The 20,912-nt window shown below is 47.2% G+C and overlaps 1 protein-coding gene across 2 annotated transcripts in view; it reads right to left on the reverse strand.

The window, feature by feature from the left end:
• The window catches only part of si:ch211-158d24.2 (multiple epidermal growth factor-like domains protein 9), a 174,767-nt gene that overhangs the window by 22,871 nt on the left and 130,984 nt on the right, over nucleotides 1–20,912 (reverse strand). The gene's annotated exons all lie outside the window — the stretch shown is intronic.

A 20,912-nucleotide genomic window follows, 5' to 3' on the forward strand; every position in this document is an offset into this window, starting at 1 on the left:
GTTGGAAGGAGCCACAGTTTTTACTAAGCTCGACCTGCGGAACGCATATCATTTGGTAAGGATAAGACAAGGCGATGAATGGAAGACAGTCTTTAACACGCCCTCTGGCCATTATGAATATCTTGTGATGCCATTTGGACTCATGAACGCGCCCACTGTTTTCCAAAACTTGGTTAATGATGTGCTATGAGACTTCCTGAATAAGTTTGTTTTTGTCTACCGGATGATATTCTTATTTTTTCCCCCGATCTGGCCACCCATACCCGACATGTTCGCCAAGTGTTACAAACTTTATTGCAAAATGGGCTGTTTGTGAAAGCTGAAAAATGTGAATTTCATAAATCCACGGTCTCTTTTTTAGGTTTTGTAATTTCCACAGGGCAGCTTACGATGGATCCCGCAAAGGTGGCGGCAGTGCAAGAATGGGCGGTTCCCACCTCCCGTAAGGAGGTGCAGCGCTTTTTAGGTTTTGCTAATTTCTATCGCAAATTTATTCGAGGGTTCAGTACAGTTGCTGCTCCCCTTCATGCTATCACCTCGTCCCTCCGCCCGTTTGTATGGTCGCCGGAATGCAACGAGGCGTTCAGAGTCCTAAAAATTTGCTTCACCGCGGCCCCCGTGCTGCTCCTCCCTGACCCCGCATGACAGTTCGTCATGGAAGTTGATGCCTCCAATGTATTAGTGGATGCTGTTCTGTCCCAGAGGAACCCCACTGACAACGGGCTGCACTCACGAGCCCTTTTGTCAAAGAAACTGACCCCAGCAGAACGTAATTATGGCATCGGCAACCGCGAGCTGTTAGCAGTTAAAGTGGCTTTGGAGGAGTGGTGGCACTGGCTGGAGGGGGCACAATTCCCGTTCATCATCTACACAGATCACAAAAACCTTGAATACCACTGCACTGCTAAACATCTCAACTCCCGTCAGGCCCGATGGCCAATATTTTTTAGTTGTTTCAATTTCACTCTGTCCTACCGTCCGGGCAGTAAAAATGGTAAACCTAACGCTTTATCTCGACTGGGAGATCCAGGAGATATGCCCGTTGATCCAGGAACGATATTACCCGCCTCATGTTTTGTGTCCACTTTAACTTGGGATATTGAGTCCAAAATCAAATCGGCAGTCGGGGATGTGCCAGTTCCCGCCAGGTGTCTGCGGGGAAAACTTTTTGTTCCTCCTAATCTCAGAAGTGAAAGGATCCACTGGTGTCATGACTGCCGGATGTTCTGTCATCCCGGAATTAAGAAGACCTTGTTTATAGTGCTGCAAAGATTTTGGTGGCCAGGACTAGTTAAGGACGTCACGGAATATGTATCCGCCTGCCAGGTATGCGCTATGCATAAGTCCTCAAACCGCCCACCAGCGGGGCCCCTTTTGCCATTACCTATTCCGTCTCGCCCGTGGCCTCATACTGCCATGGATTTTGTGACTGGCTTCTCGCCCTCCAAGGGACACACTGTTGTTTTAACTGTGGTAAATTGACTCTTGAAGATGGTTCATCCTGGTTGATTCCTTTAAGTAAACTACTGTCAGCAAGGGAAACAGTGGTGGTCATGTTAAACTAGGTTTTTAAATTACATGGCCTGCCTCAGGATATAGTCTCTGACCGGGGCCCGCAGTTTGCATCCCATTTCTGGCAAGAGTTTTGTCGTCTCCTTGGGGTCACATCCAGCTTGACCTCGGGTTACCATTCACAGGCCAATGGGCAGAGGGAATGGATAAATCAAGAATTGGAAAAAGGCCTCCAGTTATTTGCATCACGACACCCCACCTCCTGGTCAGACTAACTTCCTTGGGTCGAACTTGCTCATAATAGTTTACCCTCAACTTCCACCGGTTATTCCCACTTTCACGTGATTTTTGGTCACCAGCCTGCTCTTTTTCCCTCGGTCGATCTTAACCCTCCGGTTTCCTCAGCTCTTAGTTTGATCCTTCGTTGCCGACGAACCTGGGAGCATGCACGGTACTTTTTGTTGCGTTCCATAGGGACTTATAAAGTGGCTGCTGACCGTAAGAGGACCACTGTCCCGTCCTACGTCCCGGGGCAGAAGGTATGGCTCTCGACGCACCATCTGTCTCTTCAGGGAGTACCTAGGAAATTGGCTCCCAGGTTCGTCGGCCCCTTTCCAGTCTCCAAGGTCATTAATCCCATTTCTGTCCGTCTCCATCTCCCTCGGTCCATGCGTGTCCACCCCACTTTCCACGTCAGTAATGTCAAACCTGTTCAGTCGAGCACTTTATGCCCTCCTGCTGTTCCCCCGCCGGTGTGTGGATGGTGGCCCGGTCTTCACCGTGCGGCAGCTCCTGGCCTCTCGCCGATGCCGTCGCAGGTTTCAGTATCTGGTCGATTGGGAGGGTTATGGCCCCGATAAGCGGTCATGGGTCCCCTCTCGCTTTATTTTGGATCCCGCGCTTTCATGTCGCTCACCCTGGTTCTCCTGGGCCATCTGAGGTCGGCCGTGGCTGGGGGGTACTGTCAGGGGGTGTGTTTGATCTGCTTTGTTTCTTTGTTTTGATCTGTTTTTGTTTGTTGGTTGCCTTCCCGCTTGTTTATTTTCTTGTTGATCTTTTTCCTGCTTGAATCTTTCTGCCTTTCTTGGTGGTGGGCGTTTCTCTCTCTCTCTCGCTCCCTGGTCACGCCCTTCTGCCCTTCTGGTGCTTTCCACGCTCACCTGCTTTCAATTCACAGCTCATCACTCGGGTGTATATATATACTGCTCATTCTGCTTTGTTTCTTCGCCAGATTGATGCGCCCCCTGTGCCTTCTTTCCAGCTCTCGGTTTGTGTTCCATAGTCCTGCCTGCCTCATTGTGTATTTGTGTATTCGACCTCCTGCCCGTTTGTTCCGACCGCGTAAAAGCCTGATGATTATATTACTGCTGCCGTGTTTCTTGGACTGCTTTTCTGGGTACCAACCACTGCTTGTCACACCACTAAAGTTTTTCAACCAGAGCTGTGTTTGTGAGCCATGCATTTGTGTCCTAACCGAATCACCTGTCAGTTTCAACACCTGGGACAGTTATAAACAAACATTCCCTCCGCCGTTTGTGTGTTCGCCCATTTCCCTAGAGTACCTGTTGCTGTTGCAAGATTCATGTAATCCCAAAAAGAGGGCAAAGAGTAGAGGCTGCAGGACTGGCGTCCAGGTTAAGCCCAAATGTGCTGCCTGGTTAGCCGGCTTCTTTCACTAGTACTGAGGCTTCAGATGGCTGCGGGCAGTTCCTCTCCAATGGGACCCAGATGGTATCACTGCTCCACTGCCGGTGTTCTCCTGGATAAACAACATGGAGCCTCTACAGTGCTGGAAGGGTGAAGCACTCACTACCTGGCGATTGGAGCCATCCTGGTCATTGATGTCGGCATCAACAATGGAGCAACAGCTGATCTGCCAGAATAGCTGGGAGTCATGTGACCACTGGAATTGGCTGCAACCAATCCCGCTGCGCCCAGCTGATGCGAAGACGACAACACCATCCAGTTGAATTGGGCTGCTGAACTGAATTTGCTCAATTGTAAATAAAGCTTCGGTCAACAGGTTGTGAGATTTGGTGGGGATGACGGGCTCTTTGTTGGACTGGTTTACCTCCTACTTGACCGGCAGGAGGTTTAGCATGTCAGTGAATCATGTTATGTCTGAATCAACAGATCTACAGTGTGGTGTTCCACAAGGTTCAGTACTAGGGCCACTCCTGTTCCTTTTGTATGTTCTTCCCCTTGGCCAAATAATTCAGCACTTCAGCGATGTGTCCTATCGTGTTTGCTGATGACACACAATTGTACTGTTTGTTTAAGACTCCAGAGGCTGGCAAACAGAACTCTTTATTTGACTGCCTTTTACAGGTGAAGAAGTGGCTGAACGACAACCACCTACAACTGAACTCAGAGAAAACCGAGACACTCATTATTGCTCCCGGTAGTGCTTTCCCTGATATTAAGCAGCACCTGGGCAACTTGAGTTCTTCAGCCAAAGCAAGCCTGCGCAATCTTGGTGTTATCTTTGATGAACCTATGTCTCTCTCACAACAATCGAGTAGGCTGGTTGAAAACTGTTTTTTCCAACTTAGTAATATCGCCAAGCTGAGACATAGGCACGGATAATTGTCCAACTTATAATGAGTTTGACAATTATCCATGCGTTTATTTCCTCGCGGTTGGACTACTGTAATAGCTTGTTCACCTGTCTCAATAAGGAGCTGAAACGCTTACAATGTGTCCAGAATTCTGCTGCAAGACGTCTGACCTGCACTAACAGGAGAGTCCACATCACTCTGATTCTAGAGTCTCTTCATTGGCTTCCAGTTACCTTCAGAATAAACTTTAAAATACTACTTTTGACATCCAGAGCCCTTCATGGACAGGCTCCTTAAATATATTGCTGACCTGATCTGACAGATCTGTGACAGATCTGTCTCTGATCGGTGACAGATCTTTAAAAGCCGCAGCGCCTCGTCTCTGGAATGAACGGCCCTTGTCCTTGCGCTCTCTGGATTGTGTAGAGACTTTCAAGAAGCAACTCAAGACTCTCTTTTTTAAACAGGCTTACCAAAGCTTTTAGACAGTTTGCAACCTGACATTTTATTTTTTGTATTGTGATATTTTATCTTGTAAAGCATTTTGTGACCTCTAAATAAATAAAGTTTACTGACTTACTTACTTACTTAACACAGTGCTAAACAACTTTTTTTTGAAACAGGGCATTTCAAAATTAGCAAATATTTGCACAAATCAGTTTGAACATTAAATATCCTGTCTTTGTGGTGTATTCAACTGAATATGGGTTGAAGAGGATTTGCAAATCATTGTATTCTGTTTTTATTTACATTTTACACAATGGAATTGGGGTTGTATCTGGAAAGACTTCGCCAGGCGTTACGCAGACAGCTGAGGTGGAACCTTTGTTTGTTTGGACCAGAACATGGCTGGAACCATCAGAATGACATCACTGTGACTGAAATCACGCCCCCAGGGTGATTGCCTGGGAGAAGAAAAAGTTCCTGTGTCTGGTTATTTAGGCGCACGGTGTCCTATAGTGCCATCAAGAGGGCGGAAATTCACAGAAGTTATGACCAGGGTGTGATGAGTTCTGCTAACTCGCTGACCTGCTGCTGACTCGCTCTGCTGTTGTAAAGTTCTGCTGACTCGCTGACCTGTTGCTGAATCGCTCTGCTGTTGTGGAGTTCTGCTGACCTGCTGCTGACTCGCTCTACTGTTGTAGAGTTATGCTGACTCACTGACCTGCTGCTGACTCACTCCACTGTTGTAGAGTTCTGCTGACTCGCTTATCTGCTGCTCACTCCTTCTGCTGTTGTAGAGTTCGGCTAAATCGCTGACCTGCTGCTGACTCATTCTGCTGTAGTAGTGTTCTGCTGACTCATTGACCTGCTTGTGACTCACTCTGCTGGTGTAGAGTTCTGCAGAACTGCTGCTGACTCACTGACCTGCTGCCGACTTGCTGACCCACTGCTGACTCACTCTGCTTTTGTAGAGTTCTGCTAACTCGCTGACCTGCTGCTGACTCGCACTGCTCTTGTAGAGTTCTGCTGACTCGCTGACCTGCTGCTGACTCGCACTGCTCTTGTAGAGTTCTGCTGACTCATTGACCTGTTGCTGACTCACTCTGCTGTTGTAGAGTTCTCCCTGACCTGCTACTGACTCGCTGACCTGCTGTTGACTAGCTCTGCGGTTGTAGACTACTGCTGACTCGCTGACCTGCTGCTGAATCACTCTGCTGTTGTAGAGTTCTGCCGACTTACTGACCTGCTGCCAACTCGCTGACCTGCTGCCAACTTGCTAACCTGCTGCCGACTCGCTGACCTGCTGCTGACTCACTGACCTGCTGCCGACTCGCTGACCTGCTGCTGATTCCCTCTGCTGTTGTAGAGTTATCGCTGAGCTGCTGTTGACTCGCTGACCTGTTGCTGACTCACTCTGCTGTTGTAGAGTTCTCCTGGATCTGCTACTGACTCACTGACCTGCTGCTGAATCACTCTGCTGTTGTAGTGTTCTGCTGACCTGCTGCTGACTCACTGACCTGCTGCCAACTTGCTGACCTGCTGCTAATTCGGTGACCAGCTGTTGATTCCCTCTGTTGTAGAGTTCGGTTGACTCACTGACCTGCTGCTGACTAGGTTACCTGCTGCTGACTCACTCTGCTGTTGGAGAGTTCTCCCTGACCTGCTACTGACTCGCTGACCTGCTGCTGACTAGCTATGCGGTTGTAGACTTCTGCTGACTCGCTTAACTGCTACTGAATCACTCTGCTGTTGTAGAGTTCTGCTGACTCACTGACCTGCTGCTGACTTGGTCTGCTGTTGTAGAGTTCTGCTGACTCGCAGACCTGCTGCTGATTCCGTCTGCTGTTGTAGAGTTCTGCTGACTCACTGACCTGCTGCTGACTCGATCTGCTGTTGTAGAGTTCTGCTGACTCGCTGACCTGCTGCTGATTCGCTCTGCTGTTGTAGAGTTATCGCTGACCTGCTGCTGACTCGCTAACCTACTGCTGATTCGCTCTGCTGTTCTAGAGTTCTGCTGACTCGCTGACCTGCTGCTGACTCACTCTGCAGTTGTCGAGTTCTGCTGACTTACTGACCTGCTGCTGACTCGCTGACCTGCTGTTGACTAGCTCTGCAGTTGTAGACTTCTGCTGACTCGCTGACCTGCTGCTGAATCACTCTGCTGTTGTAGAGTTCTGCTGACTCGCTGACCTGCTGCTGAGTCGCTCTACTGATGTAGAGTTCTGCTGACCTGCTGCTGACTCGGTTTGCTGTTGTTGAGTTCTGCTGACTCACTCTGCTGTTGTTGAGTTCTGCTGATTCGCTCTGCTTTTGTAGAGTTCTGCCGACTCACTGACCTGCTGCCGACTTGCTGACCTGCTGCTGACTCGCTGACCTGCTGCTGACTCACTAACCTACTGCTGATTCGCTCTGCTGTTCTAGAGTTCTGCCGACTTGGTGACCTGCTGCCGACTCGCTGACCTGCTGCTGACCCGCTGACCTGCTGCTGACTCACTGACCTGCTGCCGACTCGCTGACCTGCTGCCGACTCGCTGACCTGCTGCTGATTCGCTCTGCTGTTGTAGAGTTCTCCCTGATCTGCTACTGACTCGCTGACCTGCTGCTGAATCACTGACCTGCTGCCAACTTGCTGACCTGCTGCTAATTCGGTGACCTGCTGTTGATTCCCTCTGTTGTAGAGTTCGGCTGACTCACTGACCTGCTGCTGACTCACTCTGCTGTTGGAGAGTTCTCCCTGACCTGCTACTGACTCGCTGACCTGCTGTTGACTAGCTCTGAGGTTGTAGACTTCTGCTGACTCGCTTACCTGCTACTGAATCACTCTGCTGTTGTAGAGTTCTGCTGACTCACTGACCTGCTGCTGACTCGGTCTGCTGTTGTAGAGTTCTGCTGACTCGCAGTCCTGCTGCTGATTCCGTCTGCTGTTGTAGAGTTCTGCTGACTCACTGACCTGCTGCTGACTCGGTCTGCTGTTGTAGAGTTCTGCTGACTCGCTGACCTGCTGCTGATTCCGTCTGTTGTTGTAGAGTTCTGCTGACTCACTGACCTGCTGCTGACTCGGTCTGCTGTTGTAGAGTTCTGCTGACTCACTGACCTGCTGTTGACTAGCTCTGCGGTTGTAGACCTCTGCTGACTCGCTTACCTGCTGCTGAATCACTCTGCTGTTGTAGAGTTCTGTTGACTCACTGACCTGCTGCTGACTCGGTCTGCTGTTGTAGAGTTCTGCTGACTCGCAGTCCTGCTGCTGATTCCGTCTGCTGTTGTAGAGTTCTGCTGACTCACTGACCTGCTGCTGACTCGGTCTGCTGTTGTAGAGTTCTGCTGACTCGCTGACCTGCTGCTGATTCCGTCTGTTGTTGTAGAGTTCTGCTGACTCACTGACCTGCTGCTGACTCGGTCTGCTGTTGTAGAGTTCTGCTGACTCACTGACCTGCTGTTGACTAGCTCTGCGGTTGTAGACCTCTGCTGACTCGCTTACCTGCTGCTGAATCACTCTGCTGTTGTAGAGTTCTGTTGACTCACTGACCTGCTGCTGACTCACTGTGCAGTTGTCGAGTTCTGCTGACTTACTGACCTGCTGATGACTCGCAGACCTGCTGCTGATTCCGTCTGCTGTTGTAGAGTTCTGCTGACTCACTGACCTGCTGCTGACTCGATCTGCTGTTGTAGAGTTCTGCTGACTGGCTGACCTGCTGCTGACTCACTCTGCAGTTGTCGAGTTCTGCTGACTTACTGACCTGCTGCTGACTCGCTGACCTGCTGTTGACTAGCTCTGCAGTTGTAGACTTCTGCTGACTCGCTGACCTGCTGCTGAATCACTCTGCTGTTGTAGAGTTCTGCTGACTCGCTGACCTGCTGCTGAGTCGCTCTACTGATGTAGAGTTCTGCTGACCTGCTGCTGACTCGGTTTGCTGTTGTTGAGTTCTGCTGACTCACTCTGCTGTTGTTGAGTTCTGCTGATTCGCTCTGCTTTTGTAGAGTTCTGCCGACTCACTGACCTGCTGCCGACTTGCTGACCTGCTGCTGACTCGCTGACCTGCTGCTGACTCACTAACCTACTGCTGATTCGCTCTGCTGTTCTAGAGTTCTGCCGACTTGCTGACCTGCTGCCGACTCGCTGACCTGCTGCTGACCCGCTGACCTGCTGCTGACTCACTGACCTGCTGCCGACTCGCTGACCTGCTGCCGACTCGCTGACCTGCTGCTGATTCGCTCTGCTGTTGTAGAGTTCTCCCTGATCTGCTGCTGACTCGCTGACCTGCTGCTGAATCACTGACCTGCTGCCAACTTGCTGACCTGCTGCTAATTCGGTGACCTGCTGTTGATTCCCTCTGTTGTAGAGTTCGGCTGACTCACTGACCTGCTGCTGACTCACTCTGCTGTTGGAGAGTTCTCCCTGACCTGCTACTGAATCACTCTGCTGTTGTAGAGTTCTGCCGACTCACTGACCTGCTGCCGACTTGCTGACCTGCTGCTGACTCGGTCTGCTGTTGTAGAGTTCTGCTGACTCGCAGTCCTGCTGCTGATTCCGTCTGCTGTTGTAGAGTTCTGCTGACTCACTGACCTGCTGCTGACTCGGTCTGCTGTTGTAGAGTTCTGCTGACTCGCTGACCTGCTGCTGATTCCGTCTGCTGTTGTAGAGTTCTGCTGACTCACTGACCTGCTGCTGACTCGGTCTGCTGTTGTAGAGTTCTGCTGACTCACTGACCTGCTGTTGACTAGCTCTGCGGTTGTAGACCTCTGCTGACTCGCTTACCTGCTGCTGAATCACTCTGCTGTTGTAGAGTTCTGCTGACTCACTGACCTGCTGCTGACTCACTCTGCAGTTGTCGAGTTCTGCTGACTTACTGACCTGCTGATGACTCGCTGACCTGCTGTTGACTAGCTCTGCGGTTGTAGACTTCTGCTGACTTGCTGACCTGCTGCTGACTCACTAACCTACTGCTGATTCACTCTGCTGTTCTAGAGTTCTGCCGACTTGCTGACCTGCTGCCAACTCGCTGACCTGCTGCCAACTTGCTAACCTGCTGACTCGGTCTGCTGTTGTAGAGTTCTGCTGACTCGCTGACCTGCTGCTGATTCCGTCTGCTGTTGTAGAGTTCTGCTGACTCACTGACCTGCTGCTGACTCGGTCTGCTGTTGTAGAGTTCTGCTGACTCACTGACCTGCTGTTGACTAGCTCTGCGGTTGTAGACCTCTGCTGACTCGCTTACCTGCTGCTGAATCACTCTGCTGTTGTAGAGTTCTGTTGACTCACTGACCTGCTGCTGAATCACTCTGCTGTTGTAGAGTTCTGCTGACTCACTGACCTGCTGCTGACTCGGTCTGCTATTGTAGAGTTCTGCTGACTCGCTGACCTGCTGCTGATTCCGTCTGCTGTTGTAGAGTTCTGCTGACTCACTGACCTGCTGCTGACTCGGTCTGCTGTTGTAGAGTTCTGCTGACTCACTGACCTGCTGTTGACTAGCTCTGCGGTTGTAGACCTCTGCTGACTGGCTTACCTGCTGCTGAATCACTCTGCTGTTGTAGAGTTCTGTTGACTCACTGACCTGCTGCTGAATCACTCTGCTGTTGTAGAGTTCTGCTGACTCACTGACCTGCTGCTGACTCGGTCTGCTGTTGTAGAGTTCTGCTGACTCGCTGACCTGCTGCTGATTCCGTCTGCTGTTGTAGAGTTCTGCTGACTCACTGACCTGCTGCTGACTCGGTCTGCTGTTGTAGAGTTCTGCTGACTCACTGACCTGCTGTTGACTAGCTCTGCGGTTGTAGACCTCTGCTGACTCGCTTACCTGCTGCTGAATCACTCTGCTGTTGTAGAGTTCTGTTGACTCACTGACCTGCTGCTGAATCACTCTGCTGTTGTAGAGTTCTGCTGACTCACTGACCTGCTGCTGACTCGGTCTGCTGTTGTAGAGTTCTGCTGACTCGCAGACCTGCTGCTGATTCCGTCTGCTGTTGTAGAGTTCTGCTGACTCACTGACCTGCTGCTGACTCGATCTGCTGTTGTAGAGTTCTGCTGACTCGCTGACATGCTGCTGATTCGCTCTGCTGTTGTAGAGTTATCGCTGACCTGCTGCTGACTCGCTAACCTACTTCTGATTCACTCTGCTGTTCTAGAGTTCTGCTGACTCACTGACCTGCTGCTGATTCCGTCTGCTGTTGTAGAGTTCTGCTGACTCGCAGACCTGCTGCTGATTCCGTCTGCTGTTGTAGAGTTCTGCTGACTCGCTAACCTACTGCTGATTCGCTCTGCTGTTGTAGAGTTCTGCTGACTCACTGACCTGCTGCTGACTCGGTCTGCTGTTGTAGAGTTCTGCTGACTCGCTGACCTGCTGCTGATTCGCTCTGCTGTTGTAGAGTTATCGCTGACCTGCTGTTGACTCGCTAACCTACTTCTGATTCGCTCTGCTGTTGTAGAGTTCTGCTGACTCGCAGTAAATGAGTCCACCCACCACTTTAATCATATCTTAGATCTTGTTCTGACTTATGGTATGGAAACAGAAGACTTAACAGTATTCCCTGAAAACTCCCTTCTGTCTGATCATTTCTTAATAACATTTACATTTACTCTGATGGACTACCCAGCAGTGGAGAATAAGTTTCATTACAGTAGAAGTCTTTCGGAAAGCGCTGTAACTAGGTTTAAGGATATGATTCCTTCTTTGTTATGTTCTCCAATGCCATATACCAACACAGGGCAGATTAGCTACCTAAGCTCTGTGAGTGAGATAGAGTATCTCGTCAATAGTTTTACATCCTCATTGAAGACAACTTTGGATGCTGTAGCTCCTCTGAAAAAGAAAGCTTTAAATCAGAAGTGCCTGACTCCGTGGTATAACTCACAAACTCGTAGCTTAAAGCAGATAACCCGTAAGTTGGAGAGGAAATGGCGTCTCACTAATTTCGAAGATCTTCACTTAGCCTGGAAAAAGAGTCTGTTGCTCTATAAAAAAGCCCTCCGTAAAGCTAGGACATCATACTACTCATCACTAATTGAAGAAAATAAGAACAACCCCAGGTTTCTTTTCAGCACTGTAGCCAGGCTGACAAAGAGTCAGATCTCTATTGAGCCGAGTATTCCTTTAACTTTAACTAGTAATGACTTCATGACTTTCTTTGCTAATAAAATTTTAACTATTAGAGAAAAAATTACTCATAACCATCCCAAAGACGTATCGTTATCTTTGGCTGCTTTCAGTGATGCCGGTATTTGGTTAGACTCTTTCTCTCAGATTGTTCTGTCTGAGTTATTTTCATTAATTACTTCATCCACCCATTCCTACCAGGCTGCTCAAGGAAGCCCTACCATTATTTAATGCTTCGATCTTAAATATGATCAATCTATCTTTGTTAGTTGGCTATGTACCACAGGCTTTTAAGGTGGCAGTAATTAAACCATTACTTAAAAAGCCATCACTTGACCCAGCTATCTTAGCTAATTATAGGCCAATCTCCAACCTTCCTTTTCTCTCAAAAATTCTTGAAAGGGTAGTTGTAAAACAGCTAACTGATCATCTGCAGAGGAATGGTCTATTTGAAGAGTTTCAGTCAGGTTTTAGAATTCATCATAGTACAGAAACAGCATTAGTGAAGGTTACAAATGATCTTCTTATGGCCTCAGACAGTGGACTCATCTCTGTGTTTAGTTATTTGGGCTGTTTTTGTTTTCTTGTAAGGGGTCATAAATTGTTTGGGGATTTAGAAGCGGTTCTGGTGGAGTGAACGACTGGCAGTTGGGAGCTCGGCTGGACTCAGGTAATCATTATTTGAATTTAGGTCATTTTTGTTTGAGGATTGGGTCGTTTTGTTTTGTTGTTTTTATTTCCCTGTTTCCCTAACCCCAACCTCACATTCTCTAAGACCGTTTGTCTTTTGGGTTGTGGGGTGGTGCAGGTTGGTTACGCTGAGCGTTTCTCAGAAAACCTCTGCACCTAGGGGGGGGTTGTCAGGGGCGTTTTTTGGGTTTGGTTGATGCCCGGTTCCACTCCAGCCCCGGTGGGCCTTTGACCGTTCGTCATTGGTGTTAGCGGGGTGTGGTGCAGCGGGAACGTACCTCAGTCGGAGTGGTGGGCCGATCTGTGCCGTTCGCCATTTCGGTAGTTCCACCCCTCCCGATGGGCTGGTGGTATGGTCGGTTTGGGGCACCGGACGTATTTCCGGTTTTCCGCTGCGCTTAGGGGATGAGACTGGGTTGGTTTTTCCTGTTTCCTTCCCCAGCTTGGTAGTTTTGTGCCGTTCGCCAAAATTGAGCTGACGATAGGCTCTGGGAGTGATCTGGGGTCTTTCGGTGTGCTGGGAGGGGTAACAGGGTTTGCCGGTTGTTTTATTTGCCCCCGGGGTGGTTTAATGAAGTCCGCCGGGGGTTGGATTTTTGTGTTTTTTGTGTTTCCTTCCAGGTTCCACCTCCAGGGTTGATGGGACGGTCCTCTGGGGGGGGATTGATTGTGTGACCGGGTCTGGGGTTCCTGGGTTGTGGGGAGGGTGCCTCCTGGGGTTGATGGTACAGTCCTCTGGGGGGCGCTGTTGCTCCATAAATACCTGGGGACCTCTGTGGGATTCCGGCTTTGGCTGTTTCTCCTGGAACTGGCGGTAAAGGTCTTCTGGGGGGTGTTGGGCTCTGCAAGTCGTTCTGGGGGGGTTGTTTGTTATTTTTCTTTGTGAATTTATGTTTGTATTGTGTTGGTGTCTTGCTAAGTGACACTAAGCTTGCCTCTACTGGTGGTTGGCTCTCACTGCGGTATTGTATCACTTCCTGTTCCGGACCACAGCGGTGTTTTTCTGTATCTGTTAGCTGTTTAATCTGCGCAGTTAGATTGATCTAGTTATCTAGATTATGATTTGTTTCCCAGTGTAATCTTTACGTGCCTTAACTAAAGCACTCCTTCTGCTGAATCACCTCTAAATTATTTACACATTATTCACTTTGCGTGTTTTTAGGAATCCGCTAGCTTAGCGTAGCTACTAGCTCTTAGCCGATTTAGCATGGCGGCATCTCCTGTCTCTCCCGCACTTTTCTGCTCTGGGTGTGAAATGTTTAGTTATCCCTCGGCCTCCTTTAGCAGTAACGGCACTTGTAATAAGTGTAGCTTATTCGTACCTTTGGAGGCCAGGCTGGGCGAATTGGAGACTCGGCTCCGCACCGTGGAAAATTCTACAGCTAGCCAGGCCCCTGTAGTCGGTGCGGACCAAGGTAGCTTAGCCGCCGTTAGTTCCCCTCTGGCAGATCCCGAGCAGCCGGGAAAGCAGGCCAACTGGGTGACTGTGAGGAGGAAGCGTAGTTCTAAACAGAAGCCCCGTGTACACCGCCAACCCGTTCACATTTCTAACCGTTTTTACCCACTCAACGACACACCCGCCGAGGATCAAACTCTGGTTATTGGCGACTCTTTTTTGAGAAATGTGAAGTTAGCGACACCAGCAACCATAGTCAATTGTCTTCCGGGGGCCAGAGCAGGCGACATTGAAGGAAATTTGAAACTGCTGGCTAAGGCTAAGCGTAAATTTGGTTGATTGTAATTCACGTCGGCAGTAATGACACCCGGTTACGCCAATCGGAGGTCACTAAAATTAACATTAAATCGGTGTGTAACTTTGCAAAAACAATGTCGGACTCTGTAGTTTTCTCTGGGCCCCTCCCCAATCGGACCGGGAGTGACATGTTTAGCCGCATGTTCTCCTTGAATTGCTGGCTGTCTGAGTGGTATCCAAAAAATGAGGTGGGCTTCATAGATAATTGGCAAAGCTTCTGGGGAAAACCTGGTCTTGTTAGGAGAGACGGCATCCATCCCACTTTGGATGGAGCAGCTCTCATTTCTAGAAATCTGGCCAATTTTCTTAAATCCTCCAAACCGTGACTATCCAGGGTTGGGACCAGGAAGCAGAGTTGTAGTCTTACACACCTCTCTGCAGCTTCTCTCCCCCTGCCATCCCCTCATTACCCCATCCCCGTAGAGACGGTGCCTGCTCCCAGACCACCAATAACCAGCAAAAATCTATTTAAGCATAAAAATTCAAAAAGAAAAAATAATATAGCACCTTCAACTGCACCACAGACTAAAACAGTTAAATGTGGTCTATTAAACATTAGGTCTCTCTCTTCTAAGTCCCTGTTAGTAAATGATATAATAATTGATCAACATATTGATTTATTCTGCCTTACAGAAACCTGGTTACAGCAGGATGAATATGTTAGTTTAAATGAGTCAACACCCCGAGTCACACTAACTGTCAGAATGCTCGTAGCACGGGCCGGGGCGGAGGATTAGCAGCAATCTTCCATTCCAGCTTATTAATTAATCAAAAACCCAGACAGAGCTTTAATTCATTTGAAAGCTTGACTCTTAGTCTTGTCCATCCAAATTGGAAGTCCCAAAAAACAGTTTTATTTGTTATTATCTATCGTCCACCTGGTCGTTACTGTGAGTTTCTCTGTGAATTTTCAGACCTTTTGTCTGACTTAGTGCTTAGCTCAGATAAGATAATTATAGTGGGCGATTTTAACATCCACACAGATGCTGAGAATGACAGCCTCAGCACTGCATTTAATCTATTATTAGACTCTATTGGCTTTGCTCAAAATGTAAATGAGTCCACCCACCACTTTAATCATATCTTAGATCTTGTTCTGACTTATGGTATGGAAATAGAAGACTTAACAGTATTCCCTGAAAACTCCCTTCTGTCTGATCATTTCTTAATAACATTTACATTTACTCTGATGGACTACCCAGCAGTGGGGAATAAGTTTCATTACACTAGAAGTCTTTCAGAAAGCGCTGTAACTAGGTTTAAGGATATGATTCCTTCTTTATGTTCTCTAATGCCATATAACAACACAGTGCACAGTAGCTACCTAAACTCTGTAAGTGAGATAGAGTATCTCGTCAATAGTTTTACATCCTCATTGAAGACAACTTTGGATGCTGTAGCTCCTCTGAAAAAGAGAGCTTTAAATCAGAAGTTCCTGACTCCGTGGTATAACTCACAAACTCCCACTGTAGCCAAGTGCTTGCTCACAGGGGGTCGTTTTGACCGTTGGGGTTTTACATAATCATTGTATGGCCTTGCCTTATAATATAAGGCGCCTTGGGGCAACTGTTTGTTGTGATTTGGCGCTATATAAAAAAAAATTGATTGATTGATTGAAACTCGTAGCTTAAAGCAGATAACCCGTAAGTTGGAGAGGAAATGGCGTCTCACTAATTTAGAAGCTCTTCACTTAGCCTCGAAAAAGAGTCTGTTGCTCTATAAAAAAGCCCTCCGTAAAGCTAGGACATCTTTCTACTCATCACTAATTGAAGAAAATAAGAACCCCAGGTTTCTTTTCAGCACTGTAGCCAGACTGACAAAGAGTCAGAGCTCCATTGAGCTGAGTATTCCATTAACTTTAACTAGTAATGACTTCATGACTTTCTTTGCTAACAAAATTTTAACTATTAGAGAAAAAATTACTCATAACCATCCCAAAGACGTATCGTTATCTTTGGCTGCTTTCAGTGATGCCGGTATTTGGTTAGACTCTTTCTCTCCGATTGTTCTGAGTTATTTTCATTAGTTACTTCATCCAAACCATCAACATGTTTATTAGACCCCATTCCTACCAGGCTGCTCAAGGAAGCCCTACCATTATTTAATGCTTCGATCTTAAATATGATCAATCTATCTTTGTTAGTTGGCTATGTACCACAGGCTTTTAAGGTGGCAGTAATTAAACCATTACTTAAAAAGCAATCACTTGACCCAGCTATCTTAGCTAATTATAGGCCAATCTCCAACCTTCCTTTTCTCTCAAAAATTCTTGAAAGGGTAGTTGTAAAACAGCTAACTGATCATCTGCAGAGGAATGGTCTATTTGAAGAGTTTCAGTCAGGTTTTAGAATTCATCATAGTACAGAAACAGCATTAGTGAAGGTTACAAATGATCTTCTTATGGCCTCGGACAGTGGACTCATCTCTGTGCTTGTTCTGTTAGACCTCAGTGCTGCTTTTGATACTGTTGACCATAAAATTTTATTACAGAGCATGCCGTAGGTATTAAAGGCACTGCGCTGCGGTGGTTTGAATCATATTTGTCTAATAGATTACAATTTGTTCATGTAAATGGGGAATCTTCTTCACAGACTAAAGTTAATTATGGAGTTCCACAAGGTTCTGTGCTAGGACCAATTTTATTCACTTTATACATGCTTCCCTTAGGCAGTATTATTAGACGGTATTGCTTAAATTTTCATTGTTACACAGATGATACCCAGCTTTATCTATCCATGAAGCCAGAGGACACACACCAATTAGCTAAACTGCAGGATTGTCTTACAGACATAAAGACATGGATGACCTCTAATTTCCTGCTTTTAAACTCAGATAAAACTGAAGTTATTGTACTTGGCCCCACAAATCTTAGAAACATGGTGTCTAACCAGATCCTTACTCTGGATGGCATTACCCTGACCTCTAGTAATACTGTGAGAAATCTTGGAGTCATTTTTGATCAGGATATGTCATTCAAAGCGCATATTAAACAAATATGTAGGACTGCTTTTTTGCATTTACGCAATATCTTTAAAAATTAGAAAGGTCTTGTCTCAGAGTGATGCTGAAAAACTAATTCATGCATTTATTTCCTCTAGGCTGGACTATTGTAATTCATTATTATCAGGTTGTCCTAAAAGTTCCCTAAAAAGCCTTCAGTTAATTCAAAATGCTGCAGCTAGAGTACTAACGGGGACTAGAAGGAGAGAGCATATCTCACCCATATTGGCCTCTCTTCATTGGCTTCCTGTTAATTCTAGAATAGAATTTAAAATTCTTCTTCTTACTTATAAGGTTTTGAATAATCAGGTCCCATCTTATCTTAGGGACCTCGTAGTACCATATCACCCCAATAGAGTGCTTCGCTCTCAGACTGCAGGCTTACTTGTAGTTCCTAGGGTTTGTAAGAGTAGAATGGGAGGCAGAGCCTTCAGCTTTCAGGCTCATCTCCTGTGGAACCAGCTCCCAATTCAGATCAGGGAGACAGGCGGCCTCTCTACTTTTAAGATTAGGCTTAAAACTTTCCTTTTTGCTAAAGCTTATAGTTAGGGCTGGATCAGGTGACCCTGAACCATCCCTTAGTTATGCTGCTATAGACGTAGACTGCTGGGGGGTTCCCATGATGCACTGTTTCTTTCTCTTTTTGCTCTGTATGCACCACTCTGCATTTAATCATTAGTGATCGATCTCTGCTCCCCTCCACACCATGTCTTTTTCCTGGTTCTCTCCCTCAGCCCCAACCAGTCCCAGCAGAAGACTGCCCCTCCCTGAGCCTGGTTCTGCTGGAGGTTTCTTCCTGTTAAAAGGGAGTTTTTCCTTCCCACTGTAGCCAAGTGCTTGCTCACAGGGGGTCGTTTTGACCATTGGGGTTTTACATAATTATTGTATGGCCTTGCCTTACAATATAAGGCGCCTTGGGGCAACTGTTTGTTGTGATTTGGCGCTATATAAAAAAAAAAATTGATTGATTGATTGATTGATTGTTGGGGCTATGTTGGGTTGTTGGATTTGGGTGTTTTTCTTTTCTTCCTGGGGTTGGATGGGACGGTCCCCTGGGAAGGGTTTGGGTGGGTTTTGTGTTTTTCTTGTATGTTGGGTTGTTTATGGGACTCTTTTGGGGTTTTTGTTGATGCCAGCCGGCCTTCCAGCCGCGGTGCCCTGTCCTGCTGTCTGCGGTGGACCTTGGGAGCGTTACGCCGTCTGCTTCCTGACGTGGACCCCAGAGGGAGGTGCTGTTCTCGGGCCTGGTCTGTTCGGTCGCCGGGAGGATTCCCGTTGATGGGGGGGTACTGTTGTGTGTTGGGGGGTTTGGCTGGACATTTTGGTGTTGTTTTCTTTTCTTTGCTCTCCAGGTGGTATGCAAACTGGTTTTTGTCTGTGGAGAAGGTGCTGGCAGAAGAGTCCTTCACCCTCATCAGCATTATTGGCTGCACTTGTGGAGGATGTTCACGTGCAGGCCTAATGACTTGCAGCACCTGTGGATGATGCTCACGTGCAAACTTAAAGACTTTCAGCTGAAGCAGATAATGAGATGGCGTTCTGCATTTAAGCCATGAGTGATTCGAGCAGAATGACCAGGAACTCGACCTTGTGATGTTCATTTGTGAGACGCTGAGGACCGCGCCTGGGTTTGACATATCGTGCCAGTGGAGGAGGATGGGTGAGGGACACATGCTGTCAGCACACATCAGAGGTGATGATTGTCTGAATAAGTGTTAACAGTAATTTGGTATTTTGTTACGCAGTATATTTGAACATTGATGAGAATTGTGCAGCTTGCTTCTCACTGCCGTGGCGTACGGAATGATGATCCTCCACCTGTTGTGAGAAGCTGCTCATTTACATAAAGCTTAAATTCAGACCTGAATGTGTTGCTGATAGTGTGTGCCTTTGAAGGATATTTGTTGTAGCTGTTGACTTACCTCACCTTTTCCATCCTTCACAGAGTCAGTTTGTCGTATCCACCTGGGGGGTGTTCGGCGGTGAGTCTGGGTCCACAAGCGTCGGGCTTCGATCCATTTGGGCGCTGGAGAGCGCGCCGTCCTTCACCTCACCAGACAACCGCACAGTTATGTTGTACACAAATTATTGCACAGAAGGGAAATAAAGTTGTTTTGTTTTTGGAACCGCTTTCTGGTTATTTAGCGCTGGATTCAGTCAGACGCTGGTCCGCTCCTCAACTCGCGTCAGCACATAACAATAGATTACAATTTGTTCATGTAAATGGGGAATCTTCTTCACAGACTAAGGTTAATTATGGAGTTCCACAAGGTTCTGTGCTAGGACCAATTTTATTCACTTTATACATGCTTCCCTTAGGCAGTATTATTAGACGGCATTGCTTAAATTTTCATTGTTACGCAGATGATACCCAGCTTTATCTATCCATGAAGCCAGAGGACACACACCAATTAGCTAAACTGCAGGATTGTCTTACAGACATAAAGACATGGATGACCTCTAATTTCCTGCTTTTAAACTCAGATAAAACTGAAGTTATTGTACTTGGCCCCACAAATCTTAGAAACATGGTGTCTAACCAGATCCTTACTCTGGATGGCATTACCCTGACCTCTAGTAATACTGTGAGAAATCTTGGAGTCATTTTTGATCAGGATATGTCATTCAAAGCGCATATTAAACAAATATGTAGGACTGCTTTTTTGCATTTGCGCAATATCTCTAAAATTAGAAAGGTCTTGTCTCAGAGTGATGCTGAAAAACTAATTCATGCATTTATTTCCTCTAGGCTGGACTATTGTAATTCATTATTATCAGGTTGTCCTAAAAGTTCCCTGAAAAGCCTTCAGTTAATTCAAAATGCTGCAGCTAGAGTACTGACGGGGACTAGAAGGAGAGAGCATATCTCACCCATATTGGCCTCTCTTCATTGGCTTCCTGTTAATTCTAGAATACAATTTAAAATTCTTCTTCTTACTTATAAGGTTTTGAATAATCAGGTCCCATCTTATCTTAGGGACCTCATAGTACCATATCACCCCAATAGAGCGCTTCGCTCTCAGACTGCAGGCTTACTTGTAGTTCCTAGGGTTTGTAAGAGTAGAATGGGAGGCAGAGCCTTCAGCTTTCAGGCTCCTCTCCTGTGGAACCAGCTCCCAATTCAGATCAGGGAGACAGACACCCTCTCTACTTTTAAGATTAGGCTTAAAACTTTCCTTTTTGCTAAAGCTTATAGTTAGGGCTGGATCAGGTGACCCTGAACCATCCCTTAGTTATGCTGCTATAGACTTAGACTGCTGGGGGGTTCCCATGATGCACTGAGTGTTTCTTTCTCTTTTTGCTCTGTATGCACCACTCTGCATTTAATCATTAGTGATTGATCTCTGCTCTCTTCCACAGCATGTCTTTTTCCTGGTTCTCTCCCTCAGCCCCAACCAGTCCCAGCAGAAGACTGCCCACCCCTGAGCCTGGTTCTGCTGGAGGTTTCTTCCTGTTAAAAGGGAGTTTTTCCTTCCCACTGTCGCCAAGTGCTTGCTCACGGGGTCGTTTTGACCGTTGGGGTTTTTTTACGTAATTATTGTATGGCCTTGCCTTACAATATAAAGCGCCTTGGGGCAACTGTTTGTTGTGATTTGACGCTATATAAATAAAATTGATTGATTGATTGTAGAGTTCTGCTGACTCACTGACCTGCTGCTGACTCGGTCTGCTGTTATTGAGTTCTGCTGATTCGCTCTGCTTTTGTAGAGTTCTGCCGACTCACTGACCTGCTACCAACTTGCTGACCTGCTGCCGATTTGCTGACCTGCTGCTGACTCACTAACCTACTGCTGATTCGCTCTGCTGTTCTAGAGTTCTGCCGACTTGCTGACCTGCTGCCAACTTGCTGACCTGCTGCTGACTTGCTGC

Source organism: Thalassophryne amazonica, chromosome 5 (genome assembly GCF_902500255.1).
Source record: "Thalassophryne amazonica chromosome 5, fThaAma1.1, whole genome shotgun sequence".
NCBI classification, from domain to species: domain Eukaryota; kingdom Metazoa; phylum Chordata; class Actinopteri; order Batrachoidiformes; family Batrachoididae; genus Thalassophryne; species Thalassophryne amazonica.